This window comes from Lithobates pipiens, unplaced genomic scaffold, assembly GCF_037356315.1.
Source record: "Lithobates pipiens isolate NorthernLeopardFrog02 unplaced genomic scaffold, aLitPip1_a1.2 Scaffold_19, whole genome shotgun sequence".
Taxonomy (NCBI): domain Eukaryota; kingdom Metazoa; phylum Chordata; class Amphibia; order Anura; family Ranidae; genus Lithobates; species Lithobates pipiens.
The window spans coordinates 433,607,860-433,631,869 of record NW_027507764.1 but is presented as its reverse complement, the minus strand read 5'-3'; the positions used below and the strand labels follow the sequence as shown (position 1 = coordinate 433,631,869).

At 46.3% G+C, this 24,010-nt stretch overlaps 1 long non-coding RNA gene across 1 annotated transcript; it reads right to left on the bottom strand.

Moving 5' to 3' along the window:
• Positions 1-9,843: 9,843 nt before the first annotated feature.
• LOC143998344 (uncharacterized) lies at positions 9,844-23,680 on the bottom strand. The gene is made up of 3 exons (XR_013277867.1): positions 23,485-23,680; positions 22,530-22,665; positions 9,844-9,990 (listed from the first exon to the last, which is right to left on the bottom strand). It is a non-coding gene; the product is annotated as an uncharacterized LOC143998344 (long non-coding RNA).
• Positions 23,681-24,010: the final 330 nt, after the last annotated feature.

Here is a 24,010-nt window from a genome sequence, read left to right as displayed (position 1 = left end):
ATGGGCCGTGACAGGTACTCGGGTACCCTGATGGGCCGTGACAGGTACTCGGGTACCCTGATGGGCCGTGACAGGTACTCGGGTACCCTGATGGGCCGTGACAGGTACTCGGGTACCCTGATGTGCCGTGACAGGTACTCGGGTACCCTGATGTGCCGTGACAGGTACTCGGGTACTCTGATGTGCCGTGACAGGTACTCGGGTACTCTGATGTGCCGTGACAGGTACTCGGGTACTCTGATGGGCTGTGACAGGTACTCGGGTACTCTGATGGGCTGTGACAGGTACTCGGGTACTCTGATGGGCTGTGACAGGTACTCGGGTACTCAGATGAACTGTGACAGGTACTCGGGTACTCAGATGGGCTGTGACAGGTACTCGGGTACTCTGATAGGCTGACAGGTACTCTGATGGGCTGTGACAGGTACTCGGGTACTCTGATGGGCTGTGACAGGTACTCGGGTACTCTGATGTGCTGTGACAGGTACTCAAATACTCTGATGGACTGTGACAGGTACTCTGATGGACTGTGATTGACAGGTACTATGAGGGGTGGTGACAGGTCCTCTTTATCGGGGGGGGGGGGCAATCAGTATGATTGGTGTACACTGTATGCGGTAACGAGATGTTACCGCAATCTCCTCCTCACACACGATCGGTGTGTGAGGAGGAGAACCCGGTAAAATCCCGTTACCCAGTTTGTTTACATTTTTGTGATCGGCTGTGAAAGGCTCACAGCCGATCACGTGGGTAAACAGCCGGCCAATGGCTGTTTACCAGCGTCGGTGACGAGTAGTGTTCCCGGGGAACACGCCGCCACCGACGTGCACGCGCAGCGCGCTCGCGATCGCGCGCATGCGCCGTGCACGTTCGGGGTGTGACCATCTGTGATCGGCCGTGACTTCATCACGGCCGATCACGTGGTAAACAGCCATAACGAATGGCTGTTCACCCCCTTCGGTGGCGAGCGGTGTCTCCGTGACACGCCGCCACCGAAAAAAAAGGGATGCGCGCGCACGATCGCGTGCATTCCCTGTTTAAACGGGAGGCCGTCATATGACGGCCTCCCGCCACAATAGGTGCGCCGCCTGGCCATCATTTGACGGCCGGCGGTCAGCAACTAGTTAAACAATAAAGAATATGAGCAGCACTGACCCCTTCTGGTGAAAGATAGATAAAGCATCTTCAGCTCACATGTGATGGTGCATATTCACCACACGAGGTCGCTCTGCTCAGAGCTCTGAGCCTGCAGTTTGCCATCCTGAATGTGTAAAGCAGAAGGTTGATGCTGATGATCAGCTCTAGTGAAGTGCCTGTGAGTGACATTTATCAGAGGAATTACTGACAGAATAAGGAACCAAACTGGTGCCAATCAGACTGCCAAAGCATCAGTGAGATATTTTGAGTGCATAGGTGATCCCTGCCATCCCAATACTGGGCGACCTTTTGCTATAGATTTACAAATATTTGTAGATTTGTGATTAAAAAGTGAAGTTCTGCCCATCCTCCTCCCCCCTCCTCTACCGCTATAGCAACTTTTTTTTTTGGAGTGGGTTCCTTTTTCTGACAGGTACCCGATCCCACTTCTGCTTCTCCCCCCTAGGTGAGAAAAACCGAGGTTCGGCTCCTCCCCTCCCGCAGCCTCCTGGGACAAGTCTCATGCCCTAGGAAAGTGATGGCGAACCTTGGCACTCCAGATATTTTGGAACTACATTTCCCATGATGCTCAGCCACTCTGCAGTGTAGTTGAGCATCATGGGAAATGTAGTTCCAAAACATCTGGGGTGCCAAGATCTCGCACATGAGCGGTGGGGTGCCAGCTGTGGAACAGCAGGAAGTCACAGCCGGCTTCCCAGAGTCAAGATGGCGGCGCTGGAGACCAGAAGACCAGCGAAGAAGCTGAGTTTACAACAAAAAAATTAAAAATGAACTACTAAGACTAGAATCACACATATGCGGGATGGGAAACACACGCTAATCGCACACGTTCCCCAACCCGCAGGAAATATGTGCTGCCCTTTAGAAGATGCACATGGCGCACCATCACCTCTTAATGTCCCCCCACACATAGGAAAGCGCGGAATGTTTTCAGGTACGCAAAACCACGACGTCCGGCAGCACCGTACAGTTCTGTCCATTCTAACCCCTTCCAGACCGCAGCGCGCCCATATACGTCCTAACTTTGAAGAGGAATATGGTTGTTATGGAAGCAGCTAGCTGCCATAACCCCGGTATCCTCTTCTTCAGCGGGTCCGGTTTCCGATAAGAGTGGTCTCTGCGGCGGATTCGCCACAAGATCACTTCTATCGGTGGTGGGAGAGGGGCCCCCCAGCCATGCTCCAGTGCCCTCCGCTGCTTAGCGGAGCCGTCGGCAGCCGCGGAGGCGATCGGATGTTGCCCCTTGCTAAGTATGGAGATGAGTGAGGGGAAGATGGCCGCCACCCGTCTCAAATAACATTGCAGGGCAGAAGAAACTTAAAAACGTCACTTCCGCCCATAGCTCTAAAAGGGACATTTAAAAAAAAAAATTTAATGACAAAATTTTTTTAGTTTTTTTATTGCATTTTAGTGTAAATATGAGATGTGAGGTCTTTTTGACCCCCAGATCTCATATTTAGGAGGTCCTGTCATGCTTTTTTTCTATTATAAGGGATGTTTACATTCCTTGTTATAGGAATAAAAGTGACACCGTTTTTTATTTAACCCCTTCCCGCCGAGTGTACGCAGATGTGCCTACTCAGCTTCCGGGGGTTATACCGGGATGATGCCCACACCTGCAGTGGAGGTCTGATTGGGAGGTCTGTACTAAGGGGGATTCTATACTGATGGGGGGGTCTGCACTAATTGGGGGTGTCTATACTGCAGGGGTTTGCACTAAGGGGAGTGTCTCTACTGATGGGGGGTCTGTATTAAGGGGGGTGTCTATACTGATGGGGGTCTGCACTAAGGGGGTGTCTATACTGTAGGGGTCTGCACTAAGGGAGATTCTATACTGATGGGGGGTCTACACTAAGGGGGATTCCATACTGATGGGGGGTCTGCACTAAGGGGGGATTCTATACTGATGGGGGGTCTGCACTAAGGGGGATACTATACTGATGGGGGTCTGACTCTGCACTGAGGGGGATTCTATACTGATGGGGGGTCTGCACTAAGGGGGGTGTCTTTACTGTGGGGGTCTGCATTAAGGGGGATACTATACTGATGGGGGTCTGCACTAAGGGGGATTCTATACTGATGGGGGGTCTGCACTAAAAGGGGGGGTTTGCACTAAGAGTGGGGATTCTACACTGATGGGGGTATCCGTACTAAGGGAGGGGGTCTGTACTTAGTGGGGGGGTCTGTACTGAGGGGGGACAATAATTGGTGGAGGGAGGGTGACACCAATGTTTTCAGCACCAGGTGACTCCAACCCTAGTGACGCCACTGTCCCCTGCTCTCTCCTTACTGGCTGTGACTGAGCCAATGAGGAGGCAGAGATCCGAGAGAGCCTCTGTTCTCGTGCACATTGCTGGATCGAGATCGGGTTCAGGTAAGAATTAGGGGGGGGGGGGGGGGGCTGGAGGGAAAGCTAAATGCAGAAAGTTTTTTACCTTGATGCAGAAAATGCATTAAAATGATAATAAAGGCAGGGTTTAAAAAGAAACAAACAAACACGTCATACTTGAGCAGCCCTCATCCTCTCAGGTCCCCCACTGGTGCCTCTGGCCCCTCCCACCTGCCAAGTGCCCTCAGAGTGCCTTCAGAGCAAAGAGCTTGCCATGGGGGCACCCAGAGCAGGCTCACTCACCAGCCACAGTTCTGCGCGTCCAATCAGACACAGAGGTCAGACTTCTGTCTTCTCTCACTTCTCATTGGCTCACAGGATATGAGTGACAGGAGCGGGAGCCAACATTAATAAAATAAACATATTACACTTACCTACTCTGTGCTCCTCTTCTGGGGTCACCTGCTGGAGCTCTTGGCTCCTCCCCTTCTTTGTGTACCAACCAATAGCAGACCACTTCCAATGGGGGCACACCTGCAGGATTGATCCTGAGCCAGGCTGTGCGTGTCTTTTGGCCCACACAGCGTGGCTCAGCCCCGCTGCCTGCCCTCTGCTCACAGGATTCGATTGGCAGGAGTCAATGGTTCCTTCTGCTGCCTCTGTGAGCAGAGAGAGGGAGAGGAGAGCGCCACTGCAGACGGGCACAGCGCTGGATTGAGAGAGGACATAGGTAAGTATAGAACGGGGTGATTGGGCGATACAAACACTGGGACACTTTTTAGCTTAATGCAGGGAATGCATTAAGGTAAAAGATTTCCAGACTTTATAAGGACTTTACAGAACTAAACTTACCTTTGCTTCAGTGACAACGCCCCTCAATGGTGCCAGCATCTTCAGCTGTGTGGCGGTCTCCAGTCTTCTTCATGGGTCAGCGTAGTATGACATCACTCCTGCGCATGCACAGGAATCAGTCATTCCAGCACACAGAGACCAGGCCAGAGGTGTAAGCTGAGCTGCACATGTGCATTGCATGTCTCTTCTGCAATAAAGAGCCTGCCTGCTCTCTGTTTGTGGCAGTGAAACTTTTTATATCTATTATTTTTGTTTTGACCTTGGTCATAAAGGGTCTAACCATACCACTGTAAGCTCCTCCCACTGTAAGCACAACCTGACCACACCCACCATTAGCAGCAACTCTCTGTGTGAATGGCCACGCTGAGCTGTGCCCCGGGTCCCCCTACTGCAAGCTGCTCGCTCTGGGGGCTCTTGGCAGAAGGGAGGGGCCAAGAGCACCGACATGGGACCCAAGAAGAGAAGGATCCGAGCTGCTCCGTGCCAAATAACTACACAGAGCAGGTAAGTATAGCACGTTTGTTATTTAAAAAAAAAAAAAAAGCAAGCCTTTAATATCACTTTAAATATAAACCACTTTTGCTGCAATACTCTCCTTTAGAGGGTTTGTTCACCTTTACAGAAAATCTGTAAGGTGAACTTACTGTACACTGGGCCCCCTCCCCAGTCCCGTTGTACCAGGGTTCCACGATTACCCGCTGTCGGGCATCGGGATAATGCTTTACCGGTCCAGGGATTTGAAATCCTGTCTTTCACTCTTCTCCTCCAGCACTCACAGTATGGGCTAGGTGGATTCTGATTGGTCAGCACTGTCCAGTAACGGTTATTCTTTAAAAGAAAATACTGTATCCCTAGTACTATATGGCAGCCGAAAGAGGAATGCAGAGAATACTGTAGTGTAGAGAATCAACTGAATGACAGCTCTACGTCTACTGGGGCTGCTGACTTCACATTCAAGATGGTGGCATCCAGCCGCAGTTGCCGGGCTTTGGGATCAGTGTTGCCAACCTACCAGAGGTGGCTCTAGGCTTTGTGAGGCCTTAGGCATAACCTAGACATGAGGCCCCATTCACATCTATAATGGGGGGAAAAAATAATTCAAGAAAAAAAAATGAATTGCATATATTAAGAGTACTGGTGTCAATGTGCTCAATCACACCAGTGCTGAGAGCACACTGACACCAGCGCTGAGATAGAGCACACTGACACCAGCGCTGAGCACACTGACACCAGCGCTGAGAGCACACTGACATCAGCGCTGAGAGCACACTGACATCAGCGCTGAGATAGAGCACACTGACACCAGCGCTGAGAGCACACTGACACCAGCGCTGAGAGCACACTGACACCAGTACTGAGACAGAGCACACTGACACCAGCGCTGAGCACACTGACACCAGCACTGAGATACAGCACACTGACACCAGCGCTGAGAGCACACTGACATCAGCGCTGAGAGCACACTGACATCAGCGCTGAGAGCACACTGACATCAGCGCTGAGATAGAGCACACTGACACCAGCGCTGAGAGCACACTGACACCAGCGCTGAGAGCACACTGACACCAGTACTGAGACAGAGCACACTGACACCAGCGCTGAGCACACTGACACCAGCACTGAGATACAGCACACTGACACCAGCGCTGAGCACACTGACACCAACACCAGCGCTGAGAGCACACTGACACCAACATTGAGAGCACACTGACACCAACGCTGAGGCAGAGCACACTGACACCAACGCTGAGGCAGAGCACACTGACACCAGGGCTGACAGAGCACACTGACACCAGTACTGAGATAGAGCACACTGACACCAGCACTGAACACACTGACACCAATGCTGAGAGCACACTGACACCAGCGCTGAGCACACTGACACCAGCGCTGAGCACACTGACACCAGTGCTAAGCACACTGACACCAACTCTGAGAGCACACTGACACCAACTCTGAGAGCACACTGACACCAGCTCTGAGGCAGAGCACACGGACACCAGGGCTGAGGCAGAGCACACTGACACCATCGCTGAGGCAGAGCACGCTGACACCAGGGCTGACACAGAGTACACTGACACCAGTTCTGACACAGAGCACACTGACACCAGTTCTGACACAGAGCACACTGACACCAGTTCTGAGATAGAGCACACTGACACCAGGGCTGACACAGAGCACCCTGACACCAGGTCTGAGATAGAGCACACTGACACCAGCGCTGAGTACAGTGACACCAGCGCTGAGTACACTGACACCAGCGATGAGAGCACACCGACACCAGGTCTGAGATAGAGCACACTGACACCAGCGCTGAGATAGAGCACACTGACACCAGCGCTGAGATAGAGCACACTGACACCAGCGCTGAGCACACTGACACCAGCACTGAGAGCACACTGACACCAACACTGAGACAGAGCACACTGACACCAGGGCTGAGATAGAGTACACTGACACCAGGGCTGACAGAGCACACTGACACCAGTACTGAGATAGAGCACACTGACACCAACGCTGAGAGCACACTGACACCAACGCTAAGAGCACACTGACACCAACGCTGAGAGCACACTGACACCAACGCTGAGCACACTGACACCAACGCTGAGAGCACACTGACACCAACGCTGAGAGCACACTGACACCAACTCTGAGAGCACACTGACACCAGCGCTGAGCACACTGACACGAACGCTGAGAGCACACTGACACCAACTCTGAGAGCACACTGACTCCAGCGCTGAGCACACTGACACGAATGCTGAGAGCACACTGACACCATCGCTGAGGCAAAGCACATTGACACCAGTTCTGAGACAGAGCACACTGACACCACTGTACCACCCCCCCTCCAGTCACATGTACCACCCCCCCAGTGACATAGTGACATGCACCCCCTAGTCACATATACCTCACATATAGCAAGGCTCTGTCCCCTCATAGTTCAGTCCATCGGCTGCACAGTGCACACACAGGCTGAATTGGCTCCGTCTCCATCAGGGAAGCCCCGCCCTGGAAGGAGGGTAGACTCGGTGATCCTGTGCTGAGATGCTAGCTGTGCCCTGCCCTTGCACAAGAAAGGACGGACAGGATTTGATGTTGGGGCAGGCCAGTTGAAGGTTTCTATGTGTCTGCTGGTGTTCTGACTGGAAGGACACCTGCACTGCAGTTCCACTTCCAGTGAAGTTTTCTTGACAGGAGTGGGGCGGGGTGTTACAGAGAAGAGAGGAGGCGGGCTGACTGTACTCTGAACGAGGAGGCACCTGGGACTGATGTATGATGATAGCGAGAGGCGGCTCTTTAGGCAAAGTAGGCGGGAGCGAGGCCCCTAGGAGGGCGAGGCCTTAGGCCACCGCCTACTTTGCCTAATTAGAGAGCCGCCTCTGCTCTGAACAAGGAGGCACCTGGGACTGATGTTTGATGATAGCTAAAGGCGGCTCTTTAGGCAAAGTAGGCGGGAGCGAGGCCCCTAGGTGGGCGAGGCCTTAGGCCACCGCCTACTTTGCCTAATTAGAGAGCCGCCTCTGCTCTGAACGAGGAGGCACCTGGGACTGATGTATGATGATAGCTAGAGGAGGCTCTTTAGGCAAAGTAGGCAGGAGCGAGGACCCTAGGAGGGCGAGGCCTTAGGCCACCGCCTACTTTGCATAATTAGAGAGCCGCCTCTGGAGGTACTGCCAAATTTATTATCAGACATACTCTTCCAAAGGTTCTGGTTCTCTTTTTTACAAGTGCGATATTCTGTTTGAGATGCCTGGTGGGGTTCAGGTCCAAAAGTACTTGCATTTATGTTGCTGTACTGTAAAAATTTGCTTGACTTTGTGACTGTTTACTGTTAGTGTTTTTGTTCCCTTGTAGGTGTGTTGATGAAATTAATGTGTAAAAATATACTAAAGCGCTGATGTGAATAAATATTACAATATGTGAGAAATAAATATTAAAAAGATAACTAAATAATATAGCTGCAATTATATATATATGTGAACTGCTACGCAAAAATAAAATGTTTTAAATTAATAATTGTGCTAATATTAACCTACTAATATTAAACAGTCTACCACCAGATTAAGTGAATAATTATGAACATATAGTGAACCATACAAAATATATGAAATTCCTTCTGTGTAATAAAGCAAACCTTTGCCACAAGTAAAAGAATATCACATTCCACTGTGTACAAACCAAAGTCTCTGCCCTATAATAAGGCTTACCTACAGGTACAGTAAATATCTCCTACACCTTTAGGAGATATTTACTTTAGATGCAGCCAGAGACGTCACCTGCAAATGCACGCTGAAGGAACGGCATACCCATGCTGTCCCTTCAGTGTTGTACCATAAATAGCGACTCCCATCCGCATGTGCGGGAGTGACATCATTACTGGCATGGCCAATCAGATAGCTGAAGCCTGTGAACCTGGAAAGAGGACTGGGTGAAGATGGAAACGCCTTCAACGGTGACGGAATGATGCTGGAGGGCTTACAAGGAAAATCCTTTTCTTGGGAATACTTGCCTGAAAACGGATGTGTTTTGGATGCGGTTTACTACGGTTTACTACTACCGATTCAAGTTGTCCATACATTATACAGTTTTCTTTTTCAATTTCCTTTAGATTTACCTTCAACTGTGTACAATGTAAAAATTTAAAAACAAAATATTTTATTACAAAAATATATAAAAATTTATAGACCAATGATCATGCCTAAAAAGGTCACACTAATAACTCTCTCAAAACTGGACTATTGTTATCAAAAGAAAAATATATGGAGATGGCCTTTAGTCCAGGCTACCAGGAAGATATTTTAATAGTCAGTCCTTATGCATCAGGTTTGTGGATTTTGCTGGACTAAAAAAAAGTGAAATGAACAAAGTATATTACAAATGCAATCAAATTTACCGATTTACTGAAATAATGAACCATGGTAATGTAGTATTTATTAAAGCATAGACTTCAGCCAAAATCCTTTTTTTTTTTTCAGTTGAGGGCAAAGTGGGTTAGAAGAAGAACCTCTGTCGTGATTTATTGTTGTCTGTATGGTTGTTAAAGATATCTCCCCTCTCACCATCTTCTAGTGCAGGGGTCTCCAAACTATGGCCCTCCAGTTGTTCAGGAACTTCAATTGCCATCATGCCTAGCCACGTTTGTGATTGTCAGAGTTTTACAATGCCTCATGAGATGTGTAGTTCTGCAACAGCTGGAGGGCCATAGTTTGGAGATTCCTGTTCTAGTGACACAGAGGTTCCAATCCTATAGCACTTTCCAAAAAAACAAGTGTTTTTTATGATTTATTAGTGGCTTTGTTGGACAGATGTATCTCCATTTCCTGTCCCAGTGACAAAACAGGAAATGAGGGGGCATTTCTCCAAAGGTGGCACAGTCAGCAGTAAAAATCTGATAGAGGTGGTAACTCTATTCTATAGAAAACAAAAACAAACAAGCAAACATTTGTGTTTGGAATTTCACTTTAAATGTTATTTATTTTAATATAACAGCCACATTGATTGGATGTCATACTACATTCACAAGAGTAAGCATAAAAAGAGAGAGTAGTGCACATAAGGAAGACATGGTCCACACGGTGCCTTTGTTCCGGATCTCCTTTTCACATCTGTTTCCCACATACCACCGGTCTCCAGATGTTTTACACCTGTAAAAAGTGTATTTATTAATCTGTGATATACCCAGATATGCATATTCAGTATAGAAAGTAATGCAAACAAGGTTTAAATATTTTGCAAGGGGCACGTGAAATAGTTTAAGGTGGAACTAGGATTTAAAGGAGAATTGTTTCCAAATAATCCAAAAGTGTCAATGCCACTCCAGAGTGTATAGTGTACTGTAACATTAAGCAAATAAAGCTGTAATGAAATATTACATCACAGTGAGCCGTTTATAGTTCTTTCAGTATCATAAATAATATATGCTGCCCTATGCACCCCAATACACACAGCACCATGCCTTGTGATACATGCGCCACTAGGGATGAGCCGAACACCCCCCTGTTCGGTTCGCACCAGAACCTGCGAACAGACCTAAACTTCGTGTGAACTTTAGAACCCTATTAAAGTCTATGGGACTCGAACGTTCACAATCTAAAGTGCTCATTTTAAAGGGTAATATGAAAGTTACTGTCCTAAAAAGTGTTTGGGGACCTGGGTCCTGCCCCAGGAGACATGGATCAATGCAAAAAAAAGTTTTAAAAACGGCCGTTTTTTCAGGAGCAGTGATTTTAATAATGATTAAAGTGAAACAATAAAAGTGTAATATTCCTTTAAATTTCGTAGCTGGGGGGGGGGTATCTATAGTCTGCCTGTGAAGGGGCGCATGTTTCTGGTGCTTAGAACTGTCGCTGCACAAAGTGTCATTTGTGCAGGAAAAAAAGTCTTTTAAAATCACTTGCGGCTAAATTGTCGGGTCTCCGTAATACAGAGAACACTCAATGAGTGTTCTCTGTATTAGCCGACAATTCATTCATTCATTGATTAAAAAAAAAAAAAAAAAAAGCGTGGGGGTTCCCCTAAATTCAATCAAAAGGCCCTTCAGGTCTGACATGGATATTAAGGGGAACCCCGTGTCAAATTTAAAAAAAAAATTGACGTGGGGGTCCCCCCAAATATCCATACCAGACCCTTCAGGTCTGATATGGATATTAAGGGGAACCCCGCATCAAATTTAAAAAAAAAATTGACGTGGGGGTCCCCCTAAATATCCATACCAGACCCTTTATCCGAGCACGCAACCTGGCAGGCCGCAGGAAAAGAGGGGGGGACGAGAGAGCGGCCCCCCCTCCCTCCTGAACCATACCAGGCCACATACCCTCAACATTGGGAGGATGCTTTGGGGGTCTGTGACCCCTCAAAGCACCTTGTCCCCATGTTGATAAGGACAAGGGCCTCATCCTCACAACCCTGGCCGTTGGTTGTGAGGGTCTGCGGGCGGGGGGCTTATCAGAATCTGGAAGCCCCCTTTAACAAGGGGACCCCCAGATCCCGGCCCCCCCCCTGTTTTAAATGGTAAGGGGGCAGTGACTGGAGGATCAATCCGAAGTGTCTTAGTTCAGCCATTCAGTAATGTTTTGTTAGCGGGTGTGTCAGTCAGACTGCTTTGTGTAGCCGGATGTCTCCCCTGCAGCAGGGACAGGTTGCAGTGAGCTGCTGCACACATCACATTCCTGCTGCTCGCTAGACTCATGGGACTTGCTCACACACAGAAGTGTGAAGTGGAACCAGTGGAGAGGGAAACTATCGCCTAGTTCAAGAAGATACATTTTTCCCCAATTCTGATTGTTTGGGAAGTTGGATACCATACGGACGGAACAACGAAGCTTCACCCAGTGCACCAGCAGCAGCCAGAGAGCGACACAGTGGCTTACATTGTGAAGGTCCATCCAGCCCCACAGGGGCATTAACTCTGGTGAGAGCATTCACATACTATAGCACAGAGTGGCGCACCGGGGATGAAGTTCTCTAATTGAAAGCCCGCACTATTTGCACGAATAAATCAAATACCCCCCATTGACTTTTTGTAACAATTACAAAAATAGTCTGAAGAGGCAGCACTACCAAGCCAAATATTAATTTTGGACTTATATTGGACACAGATGCGTCTTCATGCGATTATTGGTTGAAAATATTGTCTATTCGCACATTTAGCGACTTCATGCGATTTTATGGTTAAATTATTTCTGATCCTTGGTTGTTCTGACCTTTAGTTGCTTTTTTGTACATTTTTTTGCACATGTTTGCACAATCTGTTTTACACTAACATACTGTTGAATATTAACATTATTTCCACTAATTTGCACATTTAATGAAGGTTTACATGTTTTTAGCAGGCTGATACGTATATGATAATTTAATACTCATTTTTTGTTTTTATTATAATGGAACATGAATGCTGACTCCACATTAATCACACACAATTTGTTTTGGATAAAATTGCTTTAGGATATATATATTTTTTTCACGGTATCACCAACAGCTCTTTTCTTTTTCTTTCTCTTTTTATATAAAAAATCAAACACTAGGATTTGATAAGTTAACTCACCTCATCACTAATAGGGTTTAGCGCCATAACCTTTTTATTTCACATTTTCATTTCCCTCTCCTCCCCAATAAGGAAGTGAGGGCTTCAGGCACAGGCAGCTCTAACCCAGTATATTTTTATTTTCAATTTATTTCACATATTTCTATCACTTAGGAGATTTGTTTTTTCCATAGCGCGACTTTATTTATTTATTCATAAGATAAAATAGTTTATTGCACAGCTCCGGGGTCTTCCGTCTTCGGGGGGTCTTCTCGCCGGACTCCTCCGCTATCTTCTTCTAGCTCTTTTACTAGCGGAGGAGCCCGGCTTTCTTCCTCGCCACCGGCCTCTTCTTCCGACTTCGGGGGCACCCCCCCCCATGTTGAGGGCACGCGGCCTGGTACGGCTCAGGAGGGGGGGGGGGGCGCTCGCTCGCCCCCCCTTTCCTGGCTGGCCGGGTAGCGTGCTAGGACAAGGGTCTGATGTGGACCTGGGGGGACCCCCACGCCGATTTTTTTTGGCGTTGGGGTTCCCCTTTAAGTCCATACCAGGTGGCGGGGCCAGCGACGTCTCCTTCGCGGGCCCCGCCTACCTGGAGACCCGCTCAAATGAGCGGACTTTTCTCCGGGCGGGAAAAGTCAGTTAATTTCAAAACTACGGCGGACTGGCATACACACGGCCGGATTGTCCGCCGAAATGCGAGTCCGGCGGGAAGATTGGAGTGCAAAACTACTTTCTAAGTCCGCCGTACTTTCGGGTCAAAAAAGTATGCCGGAGGCTACACACGGGGGGATTGTCCGGCGGACTTGAGTTTGCCGGACTTTTCCACCCGATTGTTTGATCGTGTGTACGCGGCATCAGATGTGCTAGCTGGCTCCTGTTGTCCTCATTCTTGCTCCCGTGCCTCTGGACAGGACAGACTAGGGGGTGGCTACCCTCAAGGGCCACTGACAGCCTCCTCAACACTATCTGCAGCTTCCACCCAAACTCTGCACTGCCCCTGCTGGCCTGACTGAGTATTCAAGAGGGGCCCACCCCCTATCAGCCCACTTGCTGAGGACCAGCCAGGGCCCTCCTTAACATTCCAGGCAGCTCCTCCCAGCCTTCCTTCCATTCCTCCGGAAGCCTCACCAAGGCTCCAGCAAGCAAGGGGAGGCACCAGAGGTGTTGCCTTATGAGTCCTCCAGCCTCCCTAGATCACTCACCCCGGCCCAGATTAAACACAGACTTGGCTCCCAGCCAAGCCTAAATTTTTTTTTTTCAATTTCTTTATTTATTTATTTTTTTCCCTTTCCATTTTATTTTTTCCTCAAGTAAACAAGAATAGAATTTTACATAAACAATCTAAGAGTCATACATCGTGTTTCCATATTCATACATAATAAACAAAAAGAGCATAACAATTCATTCTATTCCCTTAGCCTCTTATTCCCTTTATAATGTAATGTATAAATCCAAAGAGAGAGCAGGCTAGGTTAATGGTAATCTATATAATATATCGGGGCAATATCATAGAGACTTCACTCTCAGTCCCACATACCCCATGTCTGGTCCTAGGTTGGTACTGTTCCCAATCAGGCCAGAGTTATATTGTTATCCTCTTATTTCTCATCTTCCCCCCCTGATATTTTCCCCCCTATTCTTCTCCCCCCCCCCCCCGAGAAAAAAAAAAAAGGGGGGGAGTTCTCATCTCCTTCCCCTATATCTCCCCCTCCTCCCCCTTAAATCGCATCAATCTGTCTCCTTCCCTCCTCCAAGGAGATATAGAGGTTCCATGGTGTCCATATTTCCAAGTAAGTTTTCCTTCTTTTCCTGGCTGTCCATATTAGGTCTTCCATCCTGTTCACCTCCTCAACTTTCTTCAACCACATGCTCACACTGGGGGGTTGTATTTGTTTCCACCTAAGTGTTATACATGACTTGGCTGTATTTACCAAGTGACACAGGATGGAATTCCCACCTATATTTCCTGAGGTCTCTGACAAGTTCAGGAGGAATACTGCTGGGTCCTCCCGTATTTCTACTTCACTGAATTTTTGAGCGATCTCTCGTACCTCTTTCCAGTATTTCTTAATTTTTGGACATGACCAAAATATATGTAAAAAATTTCCCACTTCTTTCTGGCACCTCCAACACTTATTTGATATATGAGGGAAATATTTTTGAAGTTTTTCTGGTGTTCTATACCACTGTGCGATCATTTTATAATTAGTTTCCTGTAGTTTTGTGCATGTTGCTGTTTTAAAAATTGATTGTATCATATTTTTCTTCTGCTCCTCAGAAAAAGTCCTTCCTAGGTCTATTTCCCACTTCCTAAAGAAGGGTACCTGAAAATTTTCTACGGGTTTAATCAGTAACGCGTACATTTTCGAGATTGCATGCGTAATTGGTTCCTTTTCCATACAGAGTTTCTCAAATGGCATATAGTCTCGCTCTAGTAACTCTGGCACTATCTCTGTTTTTAGAAAATGTCCTAATTGTGCCGCCTGCCAGAAATCTAATTGAAAAGGGCCTTTTCTATCTATCATCTCCTGCATTGTTGGCCATTTACCTTTTTTCACGAAATGCGAAGCTTGATATATTCCTTTTTTAATCAACTTATCAAAAGGTCCTTTCTGTATGCCTGGTATAAATCGGGGGTTACCCAATATAGGGACTAGAGGGGAGTTCTGTGTCGATATCTTATTCTTAGCTAAGAGATGGTAGCATATCTGTAATGTGGGTCCTATTGTAGGGTGTAGCTTCGTATCTGAGGTCAAATTTCTGTAGCACCAAGGTGCTCTATGTAGTAGCTCCCTACATTGTGCTTGCTCTAATTTTACCCATATTTTCTGATCTCCATGTCGACACCAGTCTAGTAATCTACCTAGATGTATTGCATGGTAATATTTGTATATGTCTGGTGTTGCTAATCCCCCGTATTGCTTTGGTAATGTTAATAATGTCCTCCGTATCCTTGGTTGTTTGTCTGCCCAAATAAATTTCATAAATAATGTTTGTATAGTTCTAAAGAAATTTCTTGGTATTAACATTGGGATTGCCTGGAGGAGGTACAGGAGTTTTGGCAAAATATTCATCTTGATTATATTATTTCTTCCAAACCAGGAATGTATTCCCCTGTGCCATCTCTCCAGGCATCCTCGTACCATCTTCAATACTGATACAAAATTTAATTCATATATCTTATTGAAGTTTGTTGCGATCGTTATTCCCAAGTATTTCAAGCCATAGTTCGTCCAATTAAATTTATAATTTAATTTTATTAGTCTCGTCATTTTCTCTGGGACTGCTATCATTAAGGCTTCTGACTTGGAGCAGTTTATTTTAAAGTGGGATAATGTACTATATGTCTCGATTTCCTTACATAGATTTGGGAGCGAGATTATCGGATTCGTCACTGTAAAAAGCATATCATCTGCATATGCTGCGACTTTATTATGGGTTTCTCCTATGGTTATTCCTTGGATATCCCTGTTGAGCCTTACTCTGCATAGAAGTGGTTCAAGGGTCAACGCAAATAACAGAGAGGACAGTGGACATCCCTGTCTGGTCCCATTTGTTATTGGGAAAGATGTAGATACCACTCCATTTACTTTTACTTGAGCTGTAGGTTTTTCATACAAGCTTGTTATCCAGCCCATCATTTTCCCTCCTAGCTTTATATGTCGGAGTACCGAGAACATGAACCCCCACCCCACCCGATCAAAAGCCTTTTCTGCATCTGTTCCCAGAAATATACAGGGGGTATCGGTAGAGATGACTGTATGTATTAGGTTTAAGGCCTTAATAGTATTGTCCCTTGATTCTCTTGTTGGGACAAATCCCACTTGGTCTTGATGAATCAAAGAGGGCAAATACTGTTGTATCCTCAAGGCTAATAATTTGCTAAATATTTTCAAATCTGCGTTCAGTAAAGATATTGGCCTATAGCTTCCACATTGTTTCGGGTCTTTACCTTCTTTCTGTATCACTGTGATTGTAGCTTTAAGTGTATCTGAGTGGAAAGTCGATATGTCTCCTATTTCATTAAACAGTTTAACCATATATGGACATAATTCCGGCATAAGCGTCTTATAATATTGGGCTGTTAGTCCATCTGGACCAGGTGCTTTCCCACTTTTTATCTGTTTTATCGTGTTTTGTACTTCTTCTAGTGTGATTGGGGATTCCATCTCCTCTTGTGCAGTACTTGTCAGAGTCGGCATTTCGCTTGATCTTATGTATTCATTTATCTTAGCTTGATCTGATGCCCTCAAATTCAGATTATACAATGAGGAGTAGAAATCGCCAAACACACCAGCAATCTGTTCTGGCACTCGTTCTTCCTCCCCACCTTTTTTTCTAATTATAGGTATGTATGTCTTGGATTGTATTTCCCGTAATGCTCTCGCTAGTTGTTTTCCGCATTTATTGCCGGATTCATAGCTACACTTACGTCCTATCTGAATTGCCATTTTAGCTCTGTACTGTAGCAGATCTGTAACTTGCCTACGTGTGCTTATTAATTCTTGTTCAACTTCTAAGTTCTGGGCATGTTTATGTTGGGCTTCTAGATGTTGCATTTTTACTAATAATTCTGTTAACTTAGTTTCTCTTTCCTTCTTAATCCTTGCTCCGTGCTTAATCAATACTCCTCTGATTACTGCCTTGTGCGTTTCCCAGATTGTTCCCAAGGAACTTTCTGGGCCTTCGTTCTCCTGAAAGAAGAATTTTATCTCCTTTCTGACATCCTCCAGGACTAAAGGATCCTGAAGGAGGCTCTCATTGAGTTTCCACATCCTAGAGGTTAAATGTTTTTTCCCCGTTAAATTATATTTTAAAAAAATTGGGGCATGATCTGACCAGGTAATTAGACCAATAGTGGCTTCCTTAACTGAGGATAATTGTTTATGCGGAATAAAAAACATATCTATCCGTGAATACACTCTATGCGGATTGGAGAAAAAAGAGTAATCTCTTTCCTTGGGGTGTAATAATCGCCATATATCTACCAGTTTTGTTTCTGTTATTGCCTGGGCTATCCTCTTTCTTATTTTAGGTGTCACTGACGATGTCCCTGATGAGGTGTCTTCACTGGGGATTAATGGGGTATTAAGGTCTCCCCCCATAATCAACTGTCCTTCTTCGAATTCCATAAGTTTGTCAAGTATCTCTTTAAAAAAGAGGTCTTGTTGTATATTGGGGGCATAATATGTTGCTAATGTAACTCCTACCCTTCCTATAGTCCCCTTTACAAACAGATACCTTCCCTTTGCATCTATCATAGAATCCCTATGATTCCATGCTACTGTTTTTGATATCAAAATGGTGACTCCCTTAGTTTTGGAAATCGGGTTAAGCGCATGGTAAACCGTTGGATACCCCGTAGACCTCAGCAGAGAGAAATTATTTTCTCTGAAATGTGTTTCTTGAATAAACGCTACATCTATCTTCAATCTCTTTAAATCATGAAGTAACATTCGTCTTTTTTCCGGGACGTTCAGTCCCTTTACATTCAGGGACATTATTTTTAAAGTTTCCATATCTCCTTGGGGAAAGAGGCAGAGACAAGTAAAGGTGCAAACAAAAAAAAAAAAAAAGGGGGGGGGGGGAGAACCCCCTCTAACCCTACCCCCTCCCTCCCGTCCAATCTGCTACTCCCTCCCTCCCTCCCCCACTACCAATCCCTGGGTTGGCCGTTTACCAACGGTCTCCCCACGAATCTCAAAGCTCTACTGCTTTTACCCACTCAATTTCCGGACCCTCCGGATTATGAGTGTTTACCTAATGGGGTTTTGTGGTTGTGCCTGGCTGCTCCTGGGCGAGCTTCCCCCGTGACCTCCGCCAGTCTTTTATAATATCATGTTTTCTACTGTCACCTGTTACTTCTCCACATAGATTGTGTCTACTCCAACATGGCTCTTTTAAGAGAGGGGGGGTTAAAAAAAAAAAAAAAAAAAAAAAGGAGACAGAAGCCATAGTAGAGGCAAAGTTAATTATGTCTGTCCATTCACATCTACGTATATACTTTTACATATATACACCTATACCCTTGCATATACATGTATGGAGACACACATTCACAGCTGCACCTGTGTTTGTAAATTCATACATGTACCCATCTCTATATTTATCCAAAGCTTAAGCCTCTCCTGTATATATAATTTATATCAATCCCCCCCCTTTCCTATTTTCCATGTCTCCTCTCCGTTTCTCTCTTCCTTCCTCCAAGAGCCATATTGTGTATTGACCTTGTTCCAAAAAAAAAAAAAAAAAAAAACGTACCATAATACAATAAAGCAACAATACAATATAATACCTTACACTCCTCATCCCAAAAAAAAAAAAAAATATATTTTTTCTTTTCTTTTTTTTTTCTTTCCCTTTTCCCTTCCCTTTTTCCTCCCCTTTTTCCTTTCCCTCTCTCCCTTTCCTCCTCAAAGGGGGGAGGGGAGGCAAGGTGGGGAGAAGGAGAAAGGGAGAAAGAGAGGGGGGGGGGGCCGGAGGCCACATCTTATAAAGTTATTTTATTCATCCTTAAGTTCAGGTAGGGGGGTCTGGTCCCAATCCGTAAACCCTCCGTTTCCCCCAGGTCCCTAGCTATGTGCTTTATTTTGTTAGTGGTGATATTAAAAGTTACTAATATTGGTGATTAGTGATTGACCAAAAAAAAAAAAAAAGAAACCAACAGTTTCTTGTGTCCTAATTCTATATACTCTCCCCCCCAGCTCAATATCCCTCCTTATCCCACCCTCTCAACCCTCACAAGTCTAAACCATCCCCTGTGCACCATCATTCCCATATATATTTACTGACCCTCCACATCCATTACTCCCTCCCCCCCCCAAAAAACAAGAAAAAACCAAAGAAAAAAAAAATATTATATATTATATTAAATCCCCCCCTCCTCCCAACACTTCTAAAAAAAAAAAGAAGAAACCACTGCAACCCCTATCATCCCATTTTCCCCCTCTTTATCCCTAGTAAATTATAATAGTAAATTATATTACTCTCCTAAGTGACCACCTCTTCTAGGAACCTCGGTCATGTGAATCCCCCCCAGGGACCTGAACCCCCCCCCCTTTATTATAATTACCTAATCTTATTTGTGTATTTATCTTAGACTCTCCACCTGTATCCCCCCCCCGACCCCCCCCCCCCACCCACCCGCTGCCCCCACCTCATCCCTCATTATCTCCATTCATCCTAATCCAAAAAAAGATATTAAGAGCATATCTCTCTCCTCCCATACTTCTTAAATCATCATGGAGGGAATTAATTAGACAAGTTGAAAACCTATGGGATGAGGCTACGAAAAAAAGGAAACAGAGAAGGGAAAAAGCCCCAACAGGCGCACAAAAGAAACAAAAAAAAAGGATAGGTTCAGGGATATGAGTTAATTTAGCTTAATTTCTAACACAAGTCTCATTGTGCTGTAATATGTCTTTCTCATCTTTCCCACTCCCTCTCTTTCCCTCCTGTGCTTTCTGGTTTTTTTCTCTGTAGCTGAGAGAGTGGGAGTCTCCAGTTCGGCACCATAAACGGCTCCACACCTATAAAGGCAAATAATTTTGGAAGATCGCTGTATAGTCTCAGTGTGCATGTAGATGTTCCTTTTCTTATTACCACAGCAAGAGGGTATTTCCATCTGTATGCATGTCCCTCCCGCCGTACACAGTCCAAGACAGCACGCAACTGTGCTCTGCGCTGTAGTGTGGCCCGGGATAAGTCAGGTAGGAGCTTCACTACTGATCCCTCTATCTCAATATTGCCAGCCAACCATGCCTTCCTCAGCAAAGTCTCCTTATGCGCGTATCTATGGAGGCGGCAAATTATGTCCCTGGGCCTTTGCGGGTCTGCTGATTTAGGCCCTAGCGCCCTGTGTACTCTGTCCAAATCCATGTTAGGCGGGACATTACCCTCTAAAATCATGTGAAAAATGCTCATTACCTTCTCCTGCAAGTCCTCCTGCTCAGCGACTTCTGGGACTCCTCGGAGCCTCAAGTTGCAGCGACGACTACGATCTTCAAGTTCCTCGATCTGAAGCTGCATCTTCACCAACGTCTCACCCTGCTCTTTGCTCTCCCTTTCCACTCTCTCCATTTTTCCTTCAAATCTGTTGCTTAGGGGGGTGTGGTCTGAGCATGGCTGAGTGAGGGCGTGCAGAGTCTGTGCTCCTAGCTGAACCGCCAGTCATAGGTGATTTGCACCTGAGGATCCCGGAATGAGCGCGCCTAGACAGAGAGAAACGAAAACCTCGCGTAGAGCTGCAGGGTGCAGTGCCCCACAACCCGCTATACAGCAGTATTTCTCCCCGAGGCGGATGTCAGCTGCCGGGCATATCGCGGAGACTACGGACGTAGCTAAGCCCCCCGAGGTGGTGAGCGCTCGGACAAACAGGGGGGAGATGAAAAGCTCAATCGAGGCTGGGAATGGCAGGGAGGAAAACGAAGGAGCTACCCCTCGCACTAAACGATCGGAAGCGGAGGCGAGTGCGCGGACGAATAGGGGGGAGACGAAAAGCCCAACCGAGGCCGGGATCGGCAAAGAGGAATGCGAGGAAGTCACCCCTCGTAGTATACGATCGGAAGCGGAGGATCTGAAGAGCTTAATCCAGGCTCTACCAACGAAAGCCGATATAGAGGCTCTCATTAAGAGAGTGGAGGAGACACACCGTGCTGAGATCCAGCAAGTACACACTGAGATCCAGGTCATTTCCGACCGCTTGATAGTGGGGGAGGTAAGAGTAGCCAAGCCTAAATTTACCTATATTACAAAAAGAAATCTATGTACAGCCTAGCACTCTACACTAGAGGGTGCTACAATTACTTGAAGTCACCTGGCTGTAAATGGTCACCCTATCTGCCCTCTGTTCCCCGAAGCCTTCTGGGTTTACAAGTGCAGCTTACCTCTTGGTGGCTCTCACAGCTCGCTGCCTGCCCTGTGTTCCTGGTATTTATCACCCCTTTAAGATCCTCCCACTGTCAATGCAATTTGGCCACACCCACCATTTGATGTGGTTTGCCCGGGGGGGGGGGGGGGGTGGGGAGTGTGCTATTCTCCAAGACATAAAGCACTGGATAAATGCATATAGTCTTGCGTATACAACTAGCCCTTTAACCACTTGCTTACTGGGCACTTAAACCCCCCTCATGCTCAGACCAATTTTCAGCTTTCAGCGCTGATGCAGTTTGAATGACAATTGCGCGGTCATACAACACTGTACCCAAATTAAATTTTTATCATTTTTTTCCCACAAATAGAGCTTTCTTTTGGTGGTATTTAATTACAGCTGGGAGTTTTATTTTTTGCTAAACAAAAAAAGATGCAAAAAAAAAAAAATCATGTTTTATAGTTTGTTATAAAATTTTGCAAACAGGTCATTTTTCCCCTTCATTGAAGTGCGCTGATGAGGCGGCACTGATAGGCTGCACTGGTGGGCACTGATAGGCATAGTTAAGGCGGCACTGATGGGCAAAGATGGGCACAGATAAGATGGCACAGATGGGTGGCATGGAAGGGTGGCACTAAGGGGCACTGATAGGTACCACTGATAGATGGGACTGATGGGCAATGATAGGTGGCACTGCTGGGCACTGATGGGCGGCACTGCTGGGCACTGGTAGATGACACTGATGGGCACAGATATGTGGCACTGGGGTGCAGCACCTTTGTTGAGGCACATTGTGGGCACTGCTGGGTGGCACTGACAAGGGGGGACACATTTTTTATTTATGTGGCACTGGCAGGTGGGCACTGGCAGGGCTGGCCGTGATCAGGACTAATGTCCTGATCACGGCCGCCGGTGATCGGCTCTTTTTTTTCTCCTCGCGCTATCAGCGCGAGGAGGAATAATAGCCGATTACCGGCTCCGTTGTATCACATGATCAGCTGTCATTGGCTGACAGCTGATCACGTGATAAGGGGTCGGGATCGACCCTTTGCTCGGATCAGTGATCAGGTGAGTCTCAAAGACTCGCCGATCACAGAGCGCGCCGCGCAGGCTGCTCGTGCACGGGACGACGTTAATAGACGTCGTCCCGGCAAAGGAGATCCGCGCTGTAGCCGTCATTCGGCTATAGCGCGGGTCTCAAGTGGTTAAGGGCAATTATAATGCTGATGCAATGTGGCCCACAATGAAATTGAGTTTGACACTCCTGCACTGAGGCAAGACATTTTTACCTGCATGCCGGCTGCTGGTTTTCCAGAACACAGATTCCATCATTCAAACAGTTATTTTGTGCGCACAGGACTGGCACTTTGGGTGGTGGTGATGTGGGTGGCGGCAATGGTTGTGTCTGTCTTAATTGAGAAATATCTGTAGAAATAAAGAAGAGATAATGGTTTTCTGTCTCTGTTGAGGCACTGATAAGCCTGTATAACTAATACACAAAGACAATGAAAGAAGCCGAAGTACATTACATTTGGTTATATATCAAAAACAATTTATTAGATGCACTAGAGCCTATCCCAATACACTTCAAATAATGTGTATGAAAAAGAAAACAAAAAATGTGTAGCTGCCCCTTTAAGTGTGGGTGATTCATCTAGACTTAGGCCATATATATCTATATATATATATATATATATATATATATCTATATATATATATAGATATATATCTATATATATATATAGATATAGATATAAATCATTTGTAGGCGATCGGAGGGGTAAAAAGCCGGCTCAAATAGTTCAGTAAAGTAAAAATGGCTTTATTCAGCAAAATAAACAGAAGAAACGACAGGCTTGTCTTGTAACATAGGTGCAGATGTAGGAAAAGTTCAATCTCTTTAACCAACAGGCTGATATATAGATAAAGTACATGGCTCTAGCCAGAGCTACAGTCTCTGATATGGTTTTGCTCACCCCAGCAGGTACGCAATACAGCAAAGGATCCTTTCACACAGCATGCTGCTGTGTCTCTCTTTCTCTCCTACTCAAACAGCTCCCCTCTAACATTTTCAGCCCAGCTGGCAATAAGCAGGTCTGAAGGGGAAGTAACTGCCCTCTTCAATTAAACCCTTGAAATACCCTGTTCCAAGCCAGGGGTCTGGACACCCTGAGCCAAGTGACAATAGACCCGAGAAAGGGCATCCGCATTCTGATGTACCTTTCCTGGTGTCAGAGAACTCACCATGTGAAGATCCGTCCCCGTGTAGCAGCAGTTCACCTTCGTCCCAAGGATCATGCACGGTGTCCCCATCAGAGGCGTGCGAGTCCTGGTACGAACGGACGCACGCCAATACGAACACGTGGACGCACTCGCGCCAACCGAACATTTGCACGTAATTACACACGCTTCTTCTTCTTTGTGGCCTCTAGAGTGAAAACCTCCTCTGGTGCCTGGAATTGGGGCAGTAGAGGGTGATGCCGCCAACGTTCCAGAAACCGCTGATTTGACAAAACTCACTCTTCCTCCACCTGCTGTTCCTGCTGCTGTCCATCAGCCACCACCTATACCACCACACCCGCCTCCACCTCCACCTTCTAGTTACATCACTGGTATGTCTACAACCAGCTCCTACAAATGATGACACTGTATACTATCAATCGTACTGACTCCTTTACTGGGTGAACTATCTAAGAGAAGAACCCCAATCACATTTAGAGATTTACTTTTAACCTTCTGTTGCATCTCTAGGACAGGAAGTGAAGGGAAA